This window comes from Rhinopithecus bieti, unplaced genomic scaffold (assembly GCF_001698545.2).
Source record: "Rhinopithecus bieti isolate Rb0 unplaced genomic scaffold, ASM169854v2 scaffold_3527, whole genome shotgun sequence".
Lineage (NCBI taxonomy): Eukaryota > Metazoa > Chordata > Mammalia > Primates > Cercopithecidae > Rhinopithecus > Rhinopithecus bieti.
The window spans coordinates 3,630,438-3,652,118 of NW_016804488.1; the positions used below are offsets into that span (position 1 = coordinate 3,630,438).

Genomic DNA, 21,681 nt, shown 5'->3' on the forward strand with positions numbered 1-21,681 from the left:
CTTAGATGAGGTTTTTTTGGTGTGTGTGTAAGATACACGAGTAAGATACAAATCTTGGGCAAATTTTTAATTTCTCCCTACCCCAGTTTATCTCCTGTAAAACTGGGGTAAATAATAGTTCCTGCATTACAAAGCTATCATGTGAATCAAATGAGTGACTGGATGTAAAAGAGTTTGAAAGAGTTCTTGGCACATTGGCTGGGTGTGGTGATGCACACCTATAGTACCAGCTACTTGGGAGGTTAAGGTGGGAGGATCTCTTGAGCCCGAGTTTGAGGCTGTAGTGAGCCATGCTGCTGTCACTGGAAGACAGAGTGAGATCCCACTTTTAAAAAAAAAAAAAAAAAAAAAGAGTTCTTGGCACAAAGTAAGTGCCCAATAAGTGTTAGCTATTATGATTATTATACTTGCTTGTTTGTATCTTTCTCTCCCATTAAGATGTGAACTCAATGAACACACTAATTATCACTCATTTTTACTGAAAACTGTATGTAATCCCAGCTCCAAACAGTTCCTAGTAGGTGGAGGGCCCTTCAATCAACCTTCCTGAGAATGAATGAAAAGACAGATGACCCTCTGGGTCACTATGATTTCATGTTTTACATAATAAGCTTGTGGGTAAGATTTCATTTGAACAACTGGTTCTCCATATTTAAAATGAAGATATAAAGGAAATCCATCATATTAAACAATGGCCCAGTATTATTTGTACTCAGATGCAAACGCTGTTGCTCTGCCAGTTATACGATCATTTGTTTTCTGAAAAAAATTTGAATCACAGATTTTCTTGTGCTTAAATATTAAAGCCAAAGGACAAAACACTCCATGAAAGCTGCTTTTCATGCCATTAGTGCTTCCCTGCAGACACTGAACATCACTGATGCCCCATGCTTTGGCCATCAGGTACAGAGTTTCCATAGGAAACAGGTGAGGGTGGTATAACAGAAAAGAAACTAACACCCAGAAAACTCATCAATGCCTGTTTAGGCTCCCACAGAAAAATGTAAGTTGCTCCCTTGAGTCCTTGAGTTCTGCAGCCATCATAGTCATTACTAAGCAAATAAGCCACGCAAAATAAACTCTGCCTTACATCCCCCTCCATGGCAACAGTGAGGACTCAGGGAGACGCAACTCAGATTTACTTAACCCTGCAGGATCTAGAAGACTAAATGAAGCACAGGAAGCAAACCACAGAAGGGATTTTGCTATTCACAGTTCTGGAGCTGGAAAGGTGTTTTGCTGGATGGCTGGTTTGTGCAAATGCCCCCAGATTCAGGGGGATTGCAAACCCCATCTTTCCTCATCAGTAGTCACTTAGCATATGGCCAAAGCATGGACAATGGGACCTTCCACATTGTTGTGTTTCCTCATCCACAATGTCTCTGCTGACAGTGACTGCACATGCACACACTCAGGCACATGTGCACACACTCTCACATGCACGCTCACAGACGTGCACTCACACGTGAACGCACATTTTGGAGGATGCTTAAAGCTGTGGTAGTCGATGAAGAACTATACACCTCCACCCATGCCACCTGATATCTCTAAAGCATACATGCCACATCTGGCATCCCAGAAACACAATGTCCATGGTAGTGCATTCCACAACTACATATCTAATTGCTTGTCTTTACTCCACCCTGTCTAGACATGGAACTCCCAGTTCCTCTTGTCCTTGGTCCTCACCACAACTATGCCTGCCTGACTGATCACTCAACACTGCTGTGAATCCACCTCTGTCCAGTAAATGCCCTGAGCACTTAAGGAAGGTCTGTGCAGAATACTCCCTTAAAAGAACTTTACAGCCCCCTCCCATTTCACATTGATTTCAGGTTTTAATTCGTAACTTTTTTTTGCTCTCATAAGCATCCTGGACATTTTGGATTATCTACTTTTTAAGGTAACGAATGGGAATAGACCCCATATAGTAGGTACATCCCCATCTTTAAAATGGGGAAAATTCCATTTCCTTCAAAGTTATTACAAGCATTAAATGAGGTAATTTAGATAAAGCACATGAGAAGTGTCCTATATATGTGGTTTCCTTCTTCTCTGGTATCTATTTTGAATGACAATGACCTCATGAGGGCCACAGTGAGATGACCTTGAATGGTGGAAAGTCAGAAGGCGAAAGTGCACCCCATCCCAAGTCCTCCTAGAAGTTCTGATGTTGATTATCTTCACACAATGGGCTCCTCATGATGCCATCATCTGAGACTCTGGAACTTAACTGAATTTCAATACAACAGGTGATTTTTCTCCCCTAATTTATTCTACACAATTAACAAATGTCTCTTCCCACCTCCCGCAACACTCCTAAGGAGGTCGATTGCAGGTTCCAATGGTCCTGAGCCACCAGACCCGCTCCTCAGTTCTGCTACTCAACAGTGTCTTCCCTTTAACCCAAGGGAAGACAAAAACTTTGTGCTGTCCAGAGAATACCCGTGTTTCATTTCTATCTTCCTTCTTTCCCTACTTTTGGAATTTGGCACAGAATTTAGAAAACAATCCACAGAATAACATGGGGGGAAAACATTGTGAAGTATTGAATCCTTTAAAGTCCTGACTCATATCAACAGGAAGTGAAAGGGAAAACCAAGAGCTTAATGTATGCAGTCTGGAGTCAAAACGCTTGGCCCCCACTATTATCCCAGTTTCCTTGGTTGTCTCCTGCTACAAAGTGGCAAAGTTCATGAGGGACAGGCCACTGCTTGCCTGAAAGAGAGGTTTGGTTTCCTGTCCAAGCTTGTCAATATATACATGTTTTTAATATCAACTTTTTTTGTAGGGAAGTGAGTCATAGCTCTCACCAAAGGTTGGCACCAAAATCCACAGATTTTGGCAGTCATGATCTTATCAAATTTTCTCAGGAGTTGCAAGTGCAACCAGATAAATCATTAAGAAAAAGCAATGAGTAACAGAGAAAAGAAAACTAAGCAAATAGAACCTTCTGCCTCAGGCTTCATGGGACTTTGGTTGGTGGGATTTAAACTTCCTCCAGGCCAGCTGCTGTCATTCGATGGATAGTCAAATTCCACTGGACCCACCAAAGACAATGCAAAACTCTGTGTCCATGTCATCACACCACTGATAGCCAATTAACTCATCACATTCAGTATAAAATATCAGTGATTTGACCCTCATATGCACATCTGGGGAGAGAGGACAGGAAGAAGAGGAAACGAACCATTTCCAGATCTGAGTGTCGGCTCAAAATAAAACCAGTATCATCTGCAGCAAGTATATTTGACATGGGTCCTAATTTTAAATTTACACACACACACACACACACACACACACATTTATGTATGCATGGGTGTGTTTGCGCGTATATATATATGTACATATTTGATTGCTTCTGTTTAAAATGTACTCGTCTCAGCAAAGCTTATTTTCCTTTTATTTGACTTTTATTGTGACCACAAAATACTATTCCACTGACAGGGACAAGGAGCTATGCAGAGCTAGCACTGGGCAGCAGGGGCATGGCCCCAACAGCACAAGGGCCCCATAGAACCTGATAGGGCCCTGAGAATGCAGGTTGTCCCTGGAATACTTTTAGGGCTCACAAGTACCACAGAAAACACGTTGTCTCCCTCACTCATTGACTTATAATTGATCAGTGATCAGTACCAGACAGGAAGCTGAGCATGTTCAAGGTAAACATTCCTATTTCGAGTCAGTACAAACTGCCATGGTTCATTTCCCTTTGCCAAAATTCTCGAAGAGATCCCCACAGAGCTGCCTCACAAGCATGCCCACATCACACAGCCTAAGATGGATCAATCTGTTCATACAACAAAAAGGGGCTTGATGGACTTCAGTCCCTTACTGTACTGCACAATACACTTCCAGGGACAAACAGGAGACGCTGTACCTGAAATCTTTCTGTTTAAATTGATTTTTTTTTAAAAGAGATGAATAGTCATTTTGTTTCCATTTCTCAAAGGTGTCTATCCTACAAATATAATTATATCTTGACTCATTTAATCAAGTCTACCAAAAGTCTGATTAGATCTTTTGACAGGGCTATTGAGGAATTCAGATGTTGATTTCTGTGTCAAGGTTAAGGGATATCTTTTGGCTACAATAAGTATACTCTGAGCTGGCAATCAGCAATCCTCTCAGCAGAGGCTCTTCTTAGAATGGCATGATGTTTGTTGTTTTGATGGTGAGAAAAACTGAGGCCCAGGAGACTGATGGAGCTACTCAGGATGGCTCAGTTCCTCAGTAACAGAATCAACTAGAAAGATGAAACTAGAAATACGTTCCTGTTGCTGCCTGCAGCCTCCTCTCCTTAGACGATGCTGCCCCCTTTTGAAAGGCTTTACAACTTTTTTTTTTTTTTTTTTTTTTTTTTAATGCTTTGTTACAGAATCAAGTGGGAGGGAAGATTCAACTCAGAACCTGTTATCCACATTGGCTTTTCTTCGGATACAGGTGTCGACAGGACTCAAGGCAGAACAATGCGACATAAACCAGATGAGGCGAATGGACACTCCCTGGGGTCTGTTGGGCAGAGCAGCTCAGGTCTGTCAAAGTTCCTGGCAAGGTGAGAATGGGGAGAACGCTGCTTCTCATCTGTGGTGGCTGGCACAGTCCTGGGTAAGGACAAGGCCAACTTTCCTTCCAAAGAGGGTGTTCGCTGTCTCTGCATTTCCTTATCCTCAGAGCACAGCCTTCCTGACAGACACTCCTTAAGCTGAATCCCTGAGCTAAATCCCGAGCTGTCTTCTGGCATCCTGGAAATCCTACACTGATTCCGAGGAAGTGGAAAACCGAGAACCATGAAGCATGCCAGCTTCATGTGAACTAATCACCAGGAATGGGCAGGAAAATGGAACTTAGGAATCTCTTTTCTACAGGGTGAGGCGAGTAGGAAACGATTGCTCTTTTTTGGCCAAGTTCCCCCATGGAATGCCTGGGGGATGGCATTTTAAGTATTCAGAAGGAGAAAAGTGGCAGAAGCTACTTGGTCTGGATGCACATTTCAGCCAACAAAATACCGTGTCACGTAAGCTCTCTGATAACTTCTTGGCTGGCAAGACATTTTCTTAAAATGAGCAAACAAAGAGTATCCAACTGGTATTTGATTTTTTTTTGAGACAGAGTCTTACTCTGTCACCCAGGCTGGAGTGCAATGGTGTGGTCTCGGCTCACTGCAACCTCTGCCTTCCTGGTTCAAGGGATTCTCCTGCCTTAGCCTCCTGAGTAACTGGGATTACAGGAGCATGCCACCACACCCAGCTAATTTTTGTATTTTTACTCGAGACAGGGTTTTGTCATCTTGGCCAGGCTGGTCTTGAACTCCTGACCTCAAGTGATCCACCCGCCTCGGCCTCCCAAAGTGCTGGGATTAAAGGCATGAGCTACCGCGCCGGACCTGATATTTTATTTTCTCTTAACAAAACTGGAAGATACGATTGAAGGTGAGCTATCAGACAGTATTTCAGTCTTATGAAGCAGGACCATCTGTGAGGCATCTGAATGTTTAGAATGCTTAATAATAACAATTTCAGAAAGGCAGAGGTTTCTGAAAAGCTTGTAAATTAAAAGGAAATGAGCCCTGGGGTGCTTCAAAGATGGATGACATGTGATGTGTGTCCTCAGGCAGGCAGGATCTTGTGACAGTGGCCACAGCAGACCACAGAAGCTCATCTCCAGCCAAGCCAGGGGGAGGGAGCAGATGCAGGGCATGGTGCAAACTTCATCAGGGCAGGTGGTGGAGGAAAAGTAAGAGGAAGGGCATCCAAGGGGAAGGATAAGGCAAGAGAAGGTTATGAAAGGTTAAGTCAGGATGTGCAGCGTAGTGACTGACCAGAACTACAAGGCAAGGAGTGGGGGCTTGGCAGCAGCAGAGAAGAGTGTCAGGGAAAGGATGTTCACAAGGCATGCCTCAATCTGCATGAGTGTGTGTGTGAGTATGTGTGGTGACTGCTTGTGGTCAGATTTCAGCTGAGGCAAACTCAATTAGGTACAGTTTCAGGGAAAAATGAGCTTCCAATTTATATAAATAATACAATCCTAATGAAAAAGGGAAGGTTTTTCCCTCCCAAATGTGCATGTAAAATTTCCCATAATTTATGTGGTGACACATTTTGAATAAATGACTTATAAGTTCAGTTTTCTATACTTCATCAAGAGTGATACTTTATGTGTAGCCCTCCTCCAGATTAATGGATTTCTCCAAATGAAACCAAGTATTTCATTTTAAGTGGGCATTTTGTTAAAGAGCATTTTAATAATACTATGGACTAGACCAGGAAAGGAATGAGAAACTCGGCTGTAGACGTGCACGGGGCAGGTCTGGGTGCCGACTGAAAGGGTACCACTAAAGGATATGGAAACAAAACAAAAAAGGGAACAATTCCTGTGCAGTAAATAGGATTGTTTCTAAAACGTGCACCAAATCAGGAAGGCTTCCCTGTAACTCCAGGTCACTGAGTCATGAGGTGGAGGAAATAAGCTGATCAGATTTCCCCCTTGGCAAAAATTTCTTTTCAAGAAAAGTAGGATTTATTTTTTAAGAAGCAGGAAAAGTGGCTGCGTGGTTCCAGAGCCTCTCTTCTCGGGGAGTAGACTAATTCTCTGATGCACTGTTTATAATGTTGTCCTGTCTAATCTGCTAAGGGACTTACCACTCATCACTACCTGCATGTAGCATGCTGTAGAAGAGGGTTCAGAGGGTGACCACATAATTTATTATTCAAATTAGAACTAGTTTTCAAGTGATCTAAAGGAAGCCTAATGGGAAAGAACGCAGTGACATCAGCATTGTTGGGACTGTCCCAGGCTAGCAGAAGTGTGGTCTCTCCACCTGGGTAGCATATGAGCTGACACCTGACAGGTGCAAAGAGAACAACGCAGCCGGTTAGGGAGGAAATCTAAACTCCAGGCTCAGAAAATGGTGATAGATTCGTGTGCAGGCATGTATTTTACACATATTAACCCACTTGACCCTCATACCAGCTCCATGAGGAAGGTAATTATATGATCCTCTTTTCACAGCTAAGGAAACTCAGGTACAGCGAGTGAGTGGTTGCCCAAGGTCACACACTAGGAAGTGGTGGAGCCAGACAGGCTGGCTCTGGGGTAAAGGTTCGCAAACTCAGTTGCATGGAATTCCCTGGAGCATTAATGATGTGCACACCCAGGCTGCACCCCCAATCCAAGCATATCCAAAACCCTGGAGCCGGACCAGGCACTGGCTGTTTTCCTTTTTTAAATTATGATAACAAAATGTGTGTAATAACATAAAATTAACTATGTTAGCCATTTGAAGGCATACAATCCCTGGTGTTAAGTACACCGACACTCATCCAGACATCACCACTATCTATTTCAGAATGTTTTCATCATCCCAAAAGGAGACCTTGTACCCATTAAGCAGACACTCCCCAATCTCCTTTTCCACCCCAGTCCCGGACAAACCCCAGTTTGCTTTTGGACTCTATGGATTTACCTGTTCCAAATGTTTCATATAAATGAAATCAAACAACATATAGATCTTTGTGTTGGGCTTCTTTCACTTAGCATAATGTTTTCAAGGTTTGCTCACAATGCAGCATGTATCAGTATTTCATTCCTTGTTAAGGCTGAATGTTTGGATGTATATACCACATTCTTATCCACTCATCTATTCATGAGCATTAGTGTTGTTTCTACCTTTTGGCTACTGTGGACAGAGCTGCTATAAGCATTTGTGTACTGTTTTACTTGTTTTTAATTTGTTTTGGTTTTTTATTCCTTTTTTTTTTTTTTTTTTTTTCTGAGACAGAATCTCGCTCTTGTCGCCCAGGCTGGAGTGCAGTGGTGCAATCTCAGCTCACTGCAACCTCTGCCTCCCAGGTCCAAGCGATTCTCCTGCCTCAGCCTCCTGAGCAGCTGGGATTACAGGCGTCCACCACTATGCCCGACTAATTTTTTGTATATTTAGTAGAGACAGGGTTTTACCATGTTGGCCAGGCTGGTCTTGAACTCTTGACCTCAAATGATCAGCCTGCCTCAGCCTCCCAAAGTGCTGGGATTACAGGTGTGAGCCACCGTGCCCAGCCTGTTTTTAATTCTTTTGGGTATATTCCTAGGAGCAGAATTGTGGCTCATAAGTTATTCCTTTTTTTTTTTTTTTGAGATGGAGTGTCGCTTTTGTTGCCCAGGCTGGAGTGCAGTGGCGCAAACTCAGCTCACTGTAACCTCTACCTCCTGGGTTCGAGCTTCTCCTGCCTCAGCCTCCTGAGTAGCTGGGATTACAGGCACCCGCCACCACGCCCGGCTAATTTTTGTACTTTTAGTAGAGATGGGGTTTCGCCATGTTGGCTGGTCTCGAACTCCTGACTTCAGGTGATCCATCCACCTCGGCCTCCCAAAGTGCTGGGATAACAGGATTGAGCCACTGCACCCGGCCTGTTATTCCAATGTTTAACTTACTGAGGAACAGCCAAAATGTTTTCCACAGTGGCTGTACCATTTTACTTTCTCATCAGCAATGAACAAGGGTTTCAGTTTATTCATGTCCTGACCAACATTTGTTTTCCTTTTGTTTGAACAGCCGTCTTTCGTGTGTGTGAAGCAGTGTCTCCCTATGGTTTTGAACTGCACTTCCCCCACTACTAATGAGGTGGAGGCATCTTTCCGTGTGTTTGCTCCCACTAGGCATCTGTGTCTGGGAATCAAGATTGGGCCCCACTGTTCTTACCTTTGCTCCTGACTATCACAGCACACTGCCCAGGCTGGAGGTGGCTCACTTAATTTCTCTCTTAAGGAACAGTGCCTTAGAGCATCAGCCATCATATTACTGGTCCCAAGCCCCATGATTTCATATGCATGGGTTTCACATGCAAGGTGCCAGCCTCTGTGAGCAGCATCTGTGCAAGAGCTGCAACGCCATCCTTCTGTCTTCTTCAAAAAGTGTATCAGAGAGGGAATAATCACATTTTTCCAGGTGAAACTGGATGGCTTTTGTCTGTTTAAATCACTCACAAAATTCGGTACTCTATTGTTAATTAACAAATAATTAATCAGCCCCTCCTTGGGGCTCCCCTGCCACCTCCTTTTAGAATTGATGCAAAGCATAACAGCTGGTCAAGTGCACATCCCCATGACTGCAGGGAAGGGCTGCCAAGCATACGCATCTCAAGGTCACCCATGAAGTTCACCTTCAAAGCAACTGGCAGTTTCCTTGAGGTTCTCCTGGTAATCTTGTCATTTAGCCACAGTCCTTTCCTATTTTCTGGCATGACCTGTGGGACTCAGATTCTGTAGCTCTTCTGCCATGCCCCCCTCTGTTCTCCCATTAAGATATTATCTCTTGTTGGAAATAAAAAGAGGGGACAGAGGAAGGCGACTGCCGTGAAGCCGCTAGTGCAGGAATGCGGGGTGGGGAGGAGGGCAATAGCCCAGATTTTTGGGAAGCAGGGAGAGTTAAAAAGAAGGTCTGGTGAAGAGCTGTGCATTTTCTCATGTAAAGGCAGGTGGTGCAGAGCAGGAGTCGTGAGGGATACAGGGTATTCCCTTGCTTCTTTCCAACTCAGGTGAGCAGGTCAGAGCAGTCAGGAGGAAAACCCAAGAGCTACAAAAGTTACCTAATAGGAGGGCTGTGGTCCACTGGAAAGTTGGAGAGCAGATACGGCCGCTGATCCCCTGGCAGCCCCAGGAGGGGTGTGACACTCTCAGTTCCCCACCTTGGGCATGGTGATGGGGAGCCAGCAGGGGGCTCCTCATTAACCGGCAGGAAGTGTTCTACAGACCAGGGTCCCTGCACAGGGATAGGAGAAGGCACTGCAGAGGGGAGGGGAAAGGCTTGCCTCTCAGAGTCCAGTCAGAACTCTGCAGCCCTGGGGCAGCTGTGACCTCCAGGCTGTGTCAGTCCTGCACTTGCAGGTGGCTGGGTATGGCCTCCCCTCTCTAGAGAACAGTTGGGAGCCAGCACGCTGAGAAACTGCCCATGGCCATCCACTAAGCCCTTCCTTGTCCTGGCTCACAAAAAGGTCCCTCAGCCTTACATGGGTCACATTTGTTAGAAATGCTTGTTCCTCGCTGCCATAAAGATATAGCACTTGAACATAAATTTAATTTCCTCAGCAAGGTCATTTTTACTTTCTGCAGAAAGGGTATACTCGCCAGCAGTTTTGCCACGAGAGGACACCAAACAAAAGAGACAGGGTCATTTATAATCTGATGCATCCACCTTACTGCTGTGTCCGGCTTCCATTGGCTGGAACAGGACCTCACATGCTGTATTTGTCCTGTTTGGCTAGCAACTTAGAACTTTTTAAAAGAGGCAAAGGCAAAGAACAAAGGAAGGAGTAAGTAACTTGTGGAATGCTGAGAAAGGTAAAAACACCTTCAAATAAGGAAGAGGAACAGGCTATGACCTAATGCCCGCTTGGGTTAGTATAAGCATGCCAGGGCAAATACTTAGGCTAAATTGTGGGAGCTAAGAGCTAATAACATAAAGGACATTGATTTCTTTTTTCTTTTTTTTTTTTGAGACAGAGTCTCACTCTGTCACCCAGGCTGTAGTGCAGTGGCGTGCTCTCGGCTCACTGCAAGCTCTGCCTCTTGGGTTCACACCATTTTCCTGCCTCAGCCTCCCGAGTAGCTGGGACTACAGGTGCCTGCCACCACGCCCGGCAAGTTTTTTGCACTTTTATTTTATTTTTAGTAGAGATGGGGTTTTACTGTGTTAGCCAGGATGGTCTCAATCTCCTGACTTCGTGATCTACCTGCCTCGGCCTCCCAAAGTGCTGGGATTACAGGCGTGAGCCACCGTGCCCGGCCACATTGATTTCTTTATTATGGCTAGCAGATATTTAAGAATGTTAGCACAGGTCTTTGAATAAATTTTGCTTCTAAGAGAAGTTTTGGTTTATTCCTAATTAGACAGAGAGGAGAGTCTCTTTGAAGAGGAACCTCTATTTTACTGTTTACAGGGCAGGTGGGAGGCAGCCGGAGTGACAGGGGGCGGGGGGTGGCTACAAAGGGAAGCGGACCCATTTCCCCTCATCTTCCCTCGCTTTGTCTTCTTCTCATAGCTCACGCTCCACCTCAGCTCCTGTTAGATTCTATTTTGGTTGGTTTCTAAGGTACAACTCTACTGACTTTTAAGCAAAACTATACGTGCTATTCAATGTCTCCCTCTCCCCAAGTTGCAGGTACCCCTCAACGGCCCACTGCGTCCTGTTGCCCTCCATCTTTTCTCTGACACAGCGGCTTCCAAGGCCTTGGCCCATGGATGCTGTCCATGCCACTAAGGTCTTATCCTGGCCCCTCTCCTGCCTGGCTGCCCATAAACGCCCTTGACTTACTCCCAAATTTTCCTGACTTGCTGTGGCTCACTCCTGAATTTCCTTAGCTCCCTTTCCTGGGAATCCTGCCAACTAGAAATGCATATCCCTCCACGACCATGGTTCTCGGCGTTCTGGCCTCACCTGTCTGAGATCCACTCCCCTGAATACCCCTTCAGAGCCAGGTCAAGGTGTGGGAAGGGAGGTGGGGTGCTGCCAGGGGGGGTGTAGCAGAGGCAAGCCAGGGCTGGCCGTTCAGACACCCCCCGTGGAGAACCACTGCTCTAGGCATCCCCAACCCCTTTATCATTTACTCTGTGTGTGTGTAAACATGCATACACATATATAACTTCACCCCACCACAAAAAAATCTCTTATCTTTGTAAACACTCAAGCCCACAATTCCAATTTTAATACAAGAACCACACCTCCCTATTTCTGGGTGGTGTGGTTTTCCAAGTTCCTGAGACATCCTCTATGCTCTATGTCAAGGTTTGCTATAAACGCCAAGCCTGCAGGGGCATTTATTTTCTCCATATGGCCCCACAGCTACACTGTTCTGCTGCTTGGCTTGATTTTGTCTCCATTTCTGTGAGGCAATGTAAAGTGCAAGTGTCCGTCACTTCTCATGAACAGAGTCATCTCCTGATGATTGCCACAGGGCTGCAGACATCCATTTTCTGAATACCACAGGGGCACATCACTTCTCCTGAAAGGGCAGGAACTGGCATCTGTGGTGCCTTCCCCACCTGCGGTCAAAGACAGGTCTGTCCAGGCTCCAGGCTTCCTCCCCAGTCACACTTTCTTCAAGGGTCATGTGTTCCTGAACCTATCTTCGCACTACAAGTAAGACACCATCCCCACTTTGTCTACAATTTTATCTCCCACTTTCTGAGCAACTTTTAAACTGGCTGGTACACTTGTAAGAATAAGCAAATAAACTGATTTTCTCATTGCTTTTAGAGTGTTTGGTGAACTTACTCTTAATAGATTTAACCCAATTCCAAATTTATTATTTCACTATTTGTCCCAGAATGTGTTTTTGTTTTGTATTGTTTTTTGTTTTTGAGATGGAGTCTCACTGTGTCGCCCTGGCTGGAGTGCAGTGGTACAACCTCAGCTCACTGCTACCTCCTCCTCCCAAGTTCAAGAGATTCTCCTGCCTCAGCCTCCGAGTAGCTGGGATTACAGGTGCCCACCTAATTACTGTATTTTTTGTAGAGCCGCGGTTTCAGCATCTTTGTAAACCACAATTTTGCTGGCCAGGCTGGTCTCGAACTTCTGACCTCAGGTGATCCGCCTGCCTCAGCCTCCCAAAGTGCTGCGATTACAGGCGTGAGCCACTGCAGCCAGCCCAGAATGTCTAAAATAATAATACAAAAGTGATCACTTCCTCTGGAACTTCTTATGTTTTCTTTACTTCCATTAAAGCACTGGAAGTTGGCATTCTCCAGGGAGATACTTCCAGGCATGCAAGCACATGCTCTCACACAGAAAACAAGGCATGTGTCGCTTCCACAGAAAACACTGCAGGGCGAAGGGAGAGGAGCCGAGCCCCTCTGAGCTGCAGAACGATGGGTACACCTTGGGCTCACTCATCAGCCAAGTGACCTGTGTATTGCAGAAGTGCCTTAGCAGAGTAGCCCAACCTTCTGGCCAACCACAGTCTCTGACAGGCCAGTGTCTACTGCTCTTACTCACAAGGCCTATAGCCTAGACAGCTTCCTACGTTGCTGATACCGTTCACGATTGAACATAGGTGTTAGGAAAGGAAGAGAAGTCACTCGGCATACCTTTCATACTCATCCCACACTAAGAGAGACATCATTAGTCAACCCCAGTAACCTTCTCCATGCAGCGTTTCAGGAAGCTCCCCCAATACACAGAGCTGCCGTGGATCATCATCATTATTATTAAATGGCTATACTCATCTTCTTACATTTTGATGGTCCTCAACATAAATGTTAACATTTCTCTTGGTTTCCTGGAGAAACTGTGGGAGTCAGGCAATCCTCCAATCCTCCAGGAGAAAATAGAAACTATAACTGACCTTCTTTCAGCCGAAACAATGAGACCAGGTTGACACAACTACTTGGCCACTTCCAGTAGATAATTCTGGTTGAGTTCATTGTCCAGATGAAGACCACCTATGGCTGCTCAAGGTTGGGGAGGGAGCACAGGCTGCATAACTCAAAGGGAAATGTCTGCTTCTGGCCAAGAGGTACTAGATCTTGGGGAGACTGCTCTATTTTTCTTAGCACAAAATTATAGCTGGGATGTCATGTTCTTACCCAGATATGGGCCCACACTTCAACTCTTTTCAGATGCTCAATTGGTTCTTTCTGGTCGCACAGAGCCCCTTCTTCAGGAGCAAGAGTCACCTGTTCCCCTCCCCACCCCAAATCGGCACTGACGACTCCTCCCAATATTGATCTGACCTCTGACCATGGTCAGGGCAAGAAAATGAGTCAGTAAGTCCCCTGTGCTTGCATGAAGCAGACAAAAACACAGCTCTTTTCAGATGTGGATCTTTCTGCCAATGAAAATCCTCGGCTCTTTCCCACACTATTGTAAAATCCTATCTCAGTTCAGCTGCTGTACATAGGCAAATATTTCCAGGCTTAATGCACTGTTTTATGTTCAAGTCCTCTGGCCTTGCATCACAGGCAACTAAGATCTGTATAAATGCTGTGTGTCACCTCTGCTGCTATCCCACCCGGTTCTGCTTCATCTACAACCTGCGGCCTGTAAGTATGTTGAGTTCCCGTGCCCTGGGATGCAGGTGGACATCGCTCCTCTAGGCTCTCACAGATGAAGAGAAAATGCCCACTGGAGGAAATCTGTCCCCCACTCTGGCGTTGCACCTGCCCTTCCAGGGTCTCTCAATGAGATATTAACAAGTGACTAGTATGGCTAAGAATGTAAAAGAAGGTGAAAACCTAAAGTTTCTGGTTTTTTAAAACAGAGATTTGAGCCTTGTTAACCATTCAGAGTATACCCTTCATGACCTGGTAGCTTCATAAAAGCATACAAAGAGAGGCAGAATAAACATTTAGGATAATTACAGCTGGCCTGCAGCAAAGTCCAGTAAGCCCTGTAATTTCCTGGTCAAGAGGAAGCTCAGGCTTTAGGACAAACTGAAAAACAATCATACCAGCAGATGCTAAAAGGAGTATTTCCCAGCTTCCTTGGTTAGGACAGAGCTTTGAATCATTTCTTCAAGAGCAGAAAGGGACCTGTGTGCCTGGTGCAGGCTGGACACAGAGCCTCCACCTGGGAGACCCCATGGACAAGCCAGGGTCGCCCACCTGCTGTTCACCAATGGTCAGCACCCTCAGTGGCCTGTGGCCATTCCTTAACTCAGGCGTATTAGCAAAACATCTCTTTAATGATCTGATTTTGGCTTACTAGCCATTTCCTGCTCACAAATCCTATGATCTCAGGACAAACTCTGCTCTTACTCAAAAAGTCATCCTTTGTGATGCACACATTCCATAAGAATGCCTTGAAGGTTTAAGGACTATGGCATTACAGGAAAATGCCAAGAGAGACTACTACTCCAAGACCAGAAAAGGAACACTCTGGCTAGGCACAAGGGACAGGCCCAAGACAAATATGCAGAGATGACAAGTGCTCCAGAGACAGCTGTTCAATTTTGATTTAAGGTAAGACAAAACAGGAAGAGGGGGCCATTTAACTGAAAGTCAAATAAAAATCAATTACTTTGCAATACTAGGAAAGCTCTCACATCTGTAGCTTGTTTCTTAGCTACCCTGACTCCCACCCCAGTCAAATTTAGTTGGTACCATGATTCACTTTTGTCCCATCCTCCTAAGCCTCCTGAACCCCCGAGGCTGCCTACTCCCTGGGGGGTTCAGGAGGCTGACTTGCATTTTTATAGAAACCATCTCTGTCCAGCCCCTTCTGTTAGCACGTTTGCCAGACCTAAAGCCAGAGAAAAAAATGGCAATAAGCTATTAATTAATATTTTCAAGGTTTCCCAAGTATTCCTCTCCTTCAGCTAAATCCACTGCCGTGAGTTTTCTCTGTTGCTTCCTACAAACCTACCTACCTTTTCTGTTGCTAAGAGTTGGCAAAGGTACAAAATTATTCCAAAACTAAAAGTGGTTTCATATACAAGTTAATTGACAATATAAACAGGCTGGAAAGCAGCATCTTTTCTTATCCTTGTTATATGATTTGTCTGGTGCATTCAAGGCCATGTTGGGGCAGAGGCTGGCGATGATCTTGGGGACATTTCTCTGCTCCTACGTCGCCTGAATGGGAAAGATGCTGCCAATGGTATCAGCCAGGCATATCTCTAACTCAGATCGCCATCCACCGGGGCGCGGGGCGGGGGGGCGGGCCACTCAAGATCTCTAAAGGGCAAGCAATGAACTGAACCAAACCACAATCCTTTGTTACGAAGATTTTCATTTTCACATATGGCTAAGAGCTACTTATCACTAGCCTACTATTGTATATTGTAAGGTTAAATTAATACATAGTTAGAATTTACTCTGGATTCTAATTTTGTCCTCTTCTGTGGGTCCCAGGTGCCACGGGGGATTGTAAAGATCTTATCAAATGCATGCCCACCCTGGTGAGAAGCTCATAGCATAAAGAAAGATGCTTTTTTATTAGCACATCATTGGCACCATACAAAAGTTGGTCTTAGGTTTAAAATGCTATGACTCACTCTTATTTCTCAATAATACAGTACTGTTAATTTTGCTTTATTGCTACCAATTAATTATTACTGATAATTAAAGATATCTAGCTAATAATTAAGATGGTTAGCAAATAATTTTAAAATAACTAAAGTAAAAACAAGAAGCCATCCCTATTCTATACTAAAAAGCAACCATAAATGTAATCATTCCTAATGCACTTGTATATTAATGTTTCATGACTGAGAAGCTGCCTGCAAGTATGTGTTATTTAAATAACATTGCTGAAGATTTCATTGTGTCTGCTGTCTGCTGTTAACAGCATGCTCCGTGACCTACAGTACAGTCTCATAGATCGGCTTCTCTTCTCTTCTCTTACACAGTAGATGGGCAATATGATTGCTGACAGCCAGTGAACTCACATGACTTCTTTACATCCTTCCCTTCCCTGTCATCAAGGAAATGGGGACAAAAGACCACAGAAGCTGCTGTGGTAAGGAGGCCACAGGGTCTCTGGCCCTGCTTGGTGGGTAACGTCAGGACAGCCAGCTGAGTAGTACCTCTACTCTCCCTTTCAGTGATTCCAATATCAGTGCTGTCACACGGCGGCCAGCTAACGTTTTTATTTCCCAGACTCCTTTGCAGCAATATAGAGCCATGTCCTTAAGTTCTCGCCAATAAAATGGGAATGGATGGGAGGTGCATGTGACTTCCAGACTGGCCTGTAGAGACCTCACAAATGTGTCCTTCCATGGCGTCCCCTCCAACTGACAGAGAAGCAGATGGCCATGGTCGTCATGAAGGCCTGTGTTGCTGAAAGGTGAGTGCCTCCAACCTTGGCAGCTGCAACCTCCCAAGTCCCCTGAGAGTCACCAAGAACCTCTGAATCCAAAGCTGCTGAATTCTGGGGATTTCCTTGTGAGAGCAGCCTAGCCCCGCCTTACTAACATGTTGGCCACAGCCAAGGGAGTCAGAGTTCCATGCATATCCTCCACACATAGAAGGAAGCCAGAGGACAAACCATGAGCGCGGTTTTAAGCTACAGCCCTAAGGTTGACTGCTGGACCTCGTAAGAACAGGCACAGACCAATGTGCTATGAGCGCAAACTGAAGCAGAGAACATGGGCAGGGCACGGAGGGCCAAGGCACAAAGGGGCTTTGAGAGGTTTACAGGAAGGGTGCCATAGAACTGACATCACTCACAGTTCCAGGGGAGTGAATAGGATTCTAATGGAGGCAGCAAATCCTGATCTGGGGCATGACTGTACTTCAGTAAAACAATAGATGTCATTATGTCCCAGCAAAAGCATTAAAATGAGGCTTCTCTTTTCATCAACCTCTGTACGAATAACTCCTGGTACGATGTGGGCACCTCCCCTCCTCTCTGAGAATCTGTGGCTGGGCCATGGGTAACATTAGGGTCTGCGTCACTGGCACACATCCCAATCCCAACCTATAGGTGTGGAGCCAGCAGGTAAGAGGAGAGGAATGGGCATGGGCAATTTTCACAAAACACTCGAGAAAATTCACTATATCCTCTTCCATTTCCACTGGGGAAAATATCATTCAAAATCTCTGCATCAAAATTGAGAGTTCTGGGCAACCGGGTCATCCGCTTCAGCATTCACCAATCTTTTTCCTTTTTATGTGTGTAACTTTTGCTTACACTACTGGAGACTGTCTCTAACATGGGATATAAAGTATTAACAAACTGCGCCAAAGATCAATTCTCATCAGCTACACCTCTGACCAAGGCAGGCATGCGTTCAATGAACATATCTAAGTTCCTACTCTTGTTTCCAAGCACTGCACTAGTTGAACAATCAGAAATAATAGCAATGATAATAATAAGTGGCTCTGTCCTCATAGAGCTTAAAGTCACTTTACCTGTTTGCTCCCAACTAACTCCAACATTTTAACAAAATTCAGCTACAAATGGTTATTGAGGTCAGAAGATAACCTCTGGAAGAAGGGGCAGAGATGATTTTGGACACAGCCAAACCAATTATCAATAGATGGCTGCAAAGACAGGGTCAGAAGCCACTCTTTGCCTGGATCATAAAATATGCAATATTTAGGACAATAAAGAGTTTCACTTGGTAATAGAGAGACTGTACAGTCCCAGCCGGGCGCAGTGGCTCACGCCTGTAATCCCAGCACTTTGGGAGGCTGAGGTGGGTGGATCACGAGGTCAGGGGTTCAAGACCAGCCTGAACAACATTGTGAAATCCTGTCTCTAATAAAAATACAAAAAAATTTAGCTGGGCCTGGTGGCACATGCCTGTAATCCCAGCTACTCAGGAGGCTTGAGGCAGGAGAATTGCTTGAATCTGGGAGGTGGAGGTTGTAGTGAGCTGAGATCATGCCACTGCACTCCAGCCTAGGTGACAGAGTGAGACTCCATCTCAAAAAGAAAGAAAAGAAAAGAGAAAAGAAAAGAAGGAAAGGAAGGAAAGAACAGAAAGAAAGGAAAGAAAGACTGACTGCATAGTTCCTATATACCCTTGGTTTCATTTCTACAGATTTCAACTCCCCTGACCACAAATGAAGGAACACTCAGAAGCTCCACACCTATGGAGTAGTATGTGTTAAACACAGTGGTATCCAAGTCAGTAAACCTTTAACTTAATGGAACTTAAACAGAGAAACATTAACTGCTCAGGACTATTTAAGCCCTACTGTGTGAATTGCTTAGAACTGACCTGAAGCATCGACTCTAGGTCCCATTCTGACGGTTCTTATGGAAGGAAGCCTGCATCATCAGTAATGAAAATATCAACATTCACTTCTGCCACTCTCCATGCAACCAAGCAAAACAGAGAGATCAAGGAAATTCAAATGCAACTGGGAATCATAGTTTCTCTGTAAACTATTGTATTTTCAAAGAAATAAGCTTCACAAACACCTGTATTTATAATTTGCTTACACTTTTTGCTATAAAACTAGAAAATCATCCAGAATATAGGACAGAAATTCATTGTGCTAAAAGAAAACAAATATCAAAGACAATCCACTTAGGATATATGACTAAAAGTCTATTTTTGTATTTCAACCAAAATACTCTGCACACACAGACACATACACACAAAATTTACAAGCCAAGAAGGCAAATTAATTCCTTTCTTACCCTTTCATTTTTCTTGTTTTTTCCCCTTTTTTATCTCCCCATGATGTCTGATGTCCAGACAGTAGTTATTCTTGTCCAAGTTTATCAAATTATCTCAGTTTGAAGCTCAGGGCCAATACTTCTGAAATGTCCCTTTCTGAAAGCTCACCTGAGTGTCTCCTCTGAAGGAGACATCAGGTTCCCCAGGAATCACCCAGCAAAAAGCATCACCCAGAATTATTCAGCTTTATTGGAGGCTGTCATTCGAAGGAATTACACTCACCATATAATTATATATCCAGAATATATCATCTGGGACGGCAAATATTCTTAGCCAAGCAAATAAAAGAATTCTCTGATCTTTCTTACCCCAGATGAAGGGTCAAATATTGACAAATAGCTAGTCATTTGTTCAGTCTATTTTTAAACATACGTTTCCAATGTACAGTCAATAAAAAAACCACCTTTCACACACACACACACACACACACACACACACACACACACACAGACATACACAATGAACTGTAGTTAAGGGTGCACTTTCAAATCACTAAATGGAACTGCTGAAGAGTGGGAACTTCCATTTCTCAACCCTTCTCCTCCGTCTCCCCCTTAAAGTATTCTGTACTTAACACAGAAACACAGATGCCCCTAAGCTGGATTCCCCTCTCAGAGAGGGAGCCACGCAGCAGCATCAGCAGCTTAGCTGAGGCTTTGCCTTCTCTGTACAGACCTTCCTTCACCCTTCTCAAAGGAGAGCCGAGCCCTCTGACTCTAGCTCCTCACCGGGGCCTCAGGCTTAGTTCTTCTATTGCCTCATCTGCCCCCATACCTCGAATCAGGGTTTTAACAAGGCCTCGGCTGGCCAGACATGGTGGCTCACACCTGTAATCCCAGCACTTTGGGAAGTCAAGGTGAGCAGATCACTTAAGGTCAGGAGTTCAAAACCAGTCTGGCCAATATGGTGAAACCCCGTCTCTACTAAAAATACAAAAAAATTAGCTGGGCGTGGTGGTGCGGGCCGTAATCCCAGCTACCTGGGAGCTGAGGCAGGAGAACTGCTTGAACCCAGGAGGCAGAGGTTGCAGTAAGCCAAGATCGCACCACTGCACTCCAGCCTGGGCAACATAGCAAGACTCTGCCTCAAAAAAAATAAACAAGGCCCCCGGCAATGCCAGAGCATTTGGAGTCTGAGTAGCACTGGCAAGGGGTTCCTTGGTGTCTTCTGAGGGCAGGGGCTTGGCCTGGCTCCTCTGTGTGTCCCCAGTGCCCCCTGGTCTGCTGTGTCTCCTATGGGACAGACTCAGAGTGTGCCCAGGGCAAGTGGTTGGGAAGGCGAGTATCTATGTGGGGAGGGATTTTAGAGGAGGCACTCTGCTCTCTTCTCCCTTTTCTTTTCTCCTTCTTTCTTTCCTTATTTTTTCCCTCAACATTCATTGTTCTTATTCTCTAAGTCAAAATTCAGACTTCGGAAAATAAATAATCACTTCAGGAAGTCTATTTATCGTACAACATGGTGACTATAATTAATAAGAATGTATTATATACTTGAAAATTACTGAAACAGTAGACTTCAAAGGTTGTCACCACAAAAATATAAGTATGTGAGGTCATGGATATGGTAATTAGCTTGATTTAGCTGTTGCACAATGCCTTGATAAATAATTTTTATTTGTCAATGGAAACAAACAAAATACAGACAATCATCACACACACTGTTAAAACATACAAAATATGCTCTGCGTTGTTTATGGACAGACACCCTTTCACTATATTTCTAAAAATATAAAACTTTTAAAAGGGTTGCTGCTCCTGAGGAAGGAAGGAAGAAAGAACCAGTTGTGTTAGGGAGGCAGTGTCACTGCATCTGCTGTGTTTCTTAGTTGTTAACAAAAAGATAATGCAGCAAATGTAGTTAAACACACATTAACATTTGTTAATGGTGGATGATTGGTATGGGACTGTTTTATTTATTATTTATTACATTTATTTTGCTATTTCTATTTATTTTTCTATTTCTGTTTATTCTATTTACTTTACTCTGTAATCTATGAATTGGCACTATGCAAAATTTCAAAAAGGAGAAGAGACCATCAAGGTGTAGTGTATGTTGAAAGAATGGACCCGAACCCATGGGATGGCGGAAGGGCAGGGTCGGGGAGGAGGTGCAGCCCAGCAGCCTCCGCACTCACACGCGTCCACAGTCTGTAATCATCGCTCAACAGGAAGAAAAGGGAAGGACTATTGGTCCGCGTGGGTCATATTTAAGATGCAGAAATCAAGAAAATGTGACAACCCTGGTAGAGGAAGCAATAGTGGTGCTAGCTGAGGAGACAATAAGGGAGCAGTGGGGATTTAAGAAGATCCCAGTCTCCAGGGTGGAGAACGCATCCCCGGGGGGCCCAGACCCTGGGGCAGGTGCCACTCCGAACAGAGCAGGGCGGGAGGCTCAGAAAGTGTCCGCCCCTGCCCTTTCCCAGGGAGGAGTTGGAAAAGAAAGCTGGCAAAAGTCGGGGAGGAAACACTCATTTCTAATGAAATGAAATCTGTAACATCAGATAAAAACAGAAGATGAGTGTGATGCTGGGGACAAGCACATTGACCTGTGCGCCCC

The 21,681-nt window shown here is 44.6% G+C and overlaps 1 protein-coding gene across 7 annotated transcripts in view; it reads right to left on the reverse strand.

Annotated features, from left to right (window-relative positions):
- COBL (cordon-bleu WH2 repeat protein) overlaps positions 1 to 21,681 on the reverse strand; it is a 294,288-nt gene that overhangs the window by 125,977 nt on the left and 146,630 nt on the right. The window lies entirely within an intron of this gene.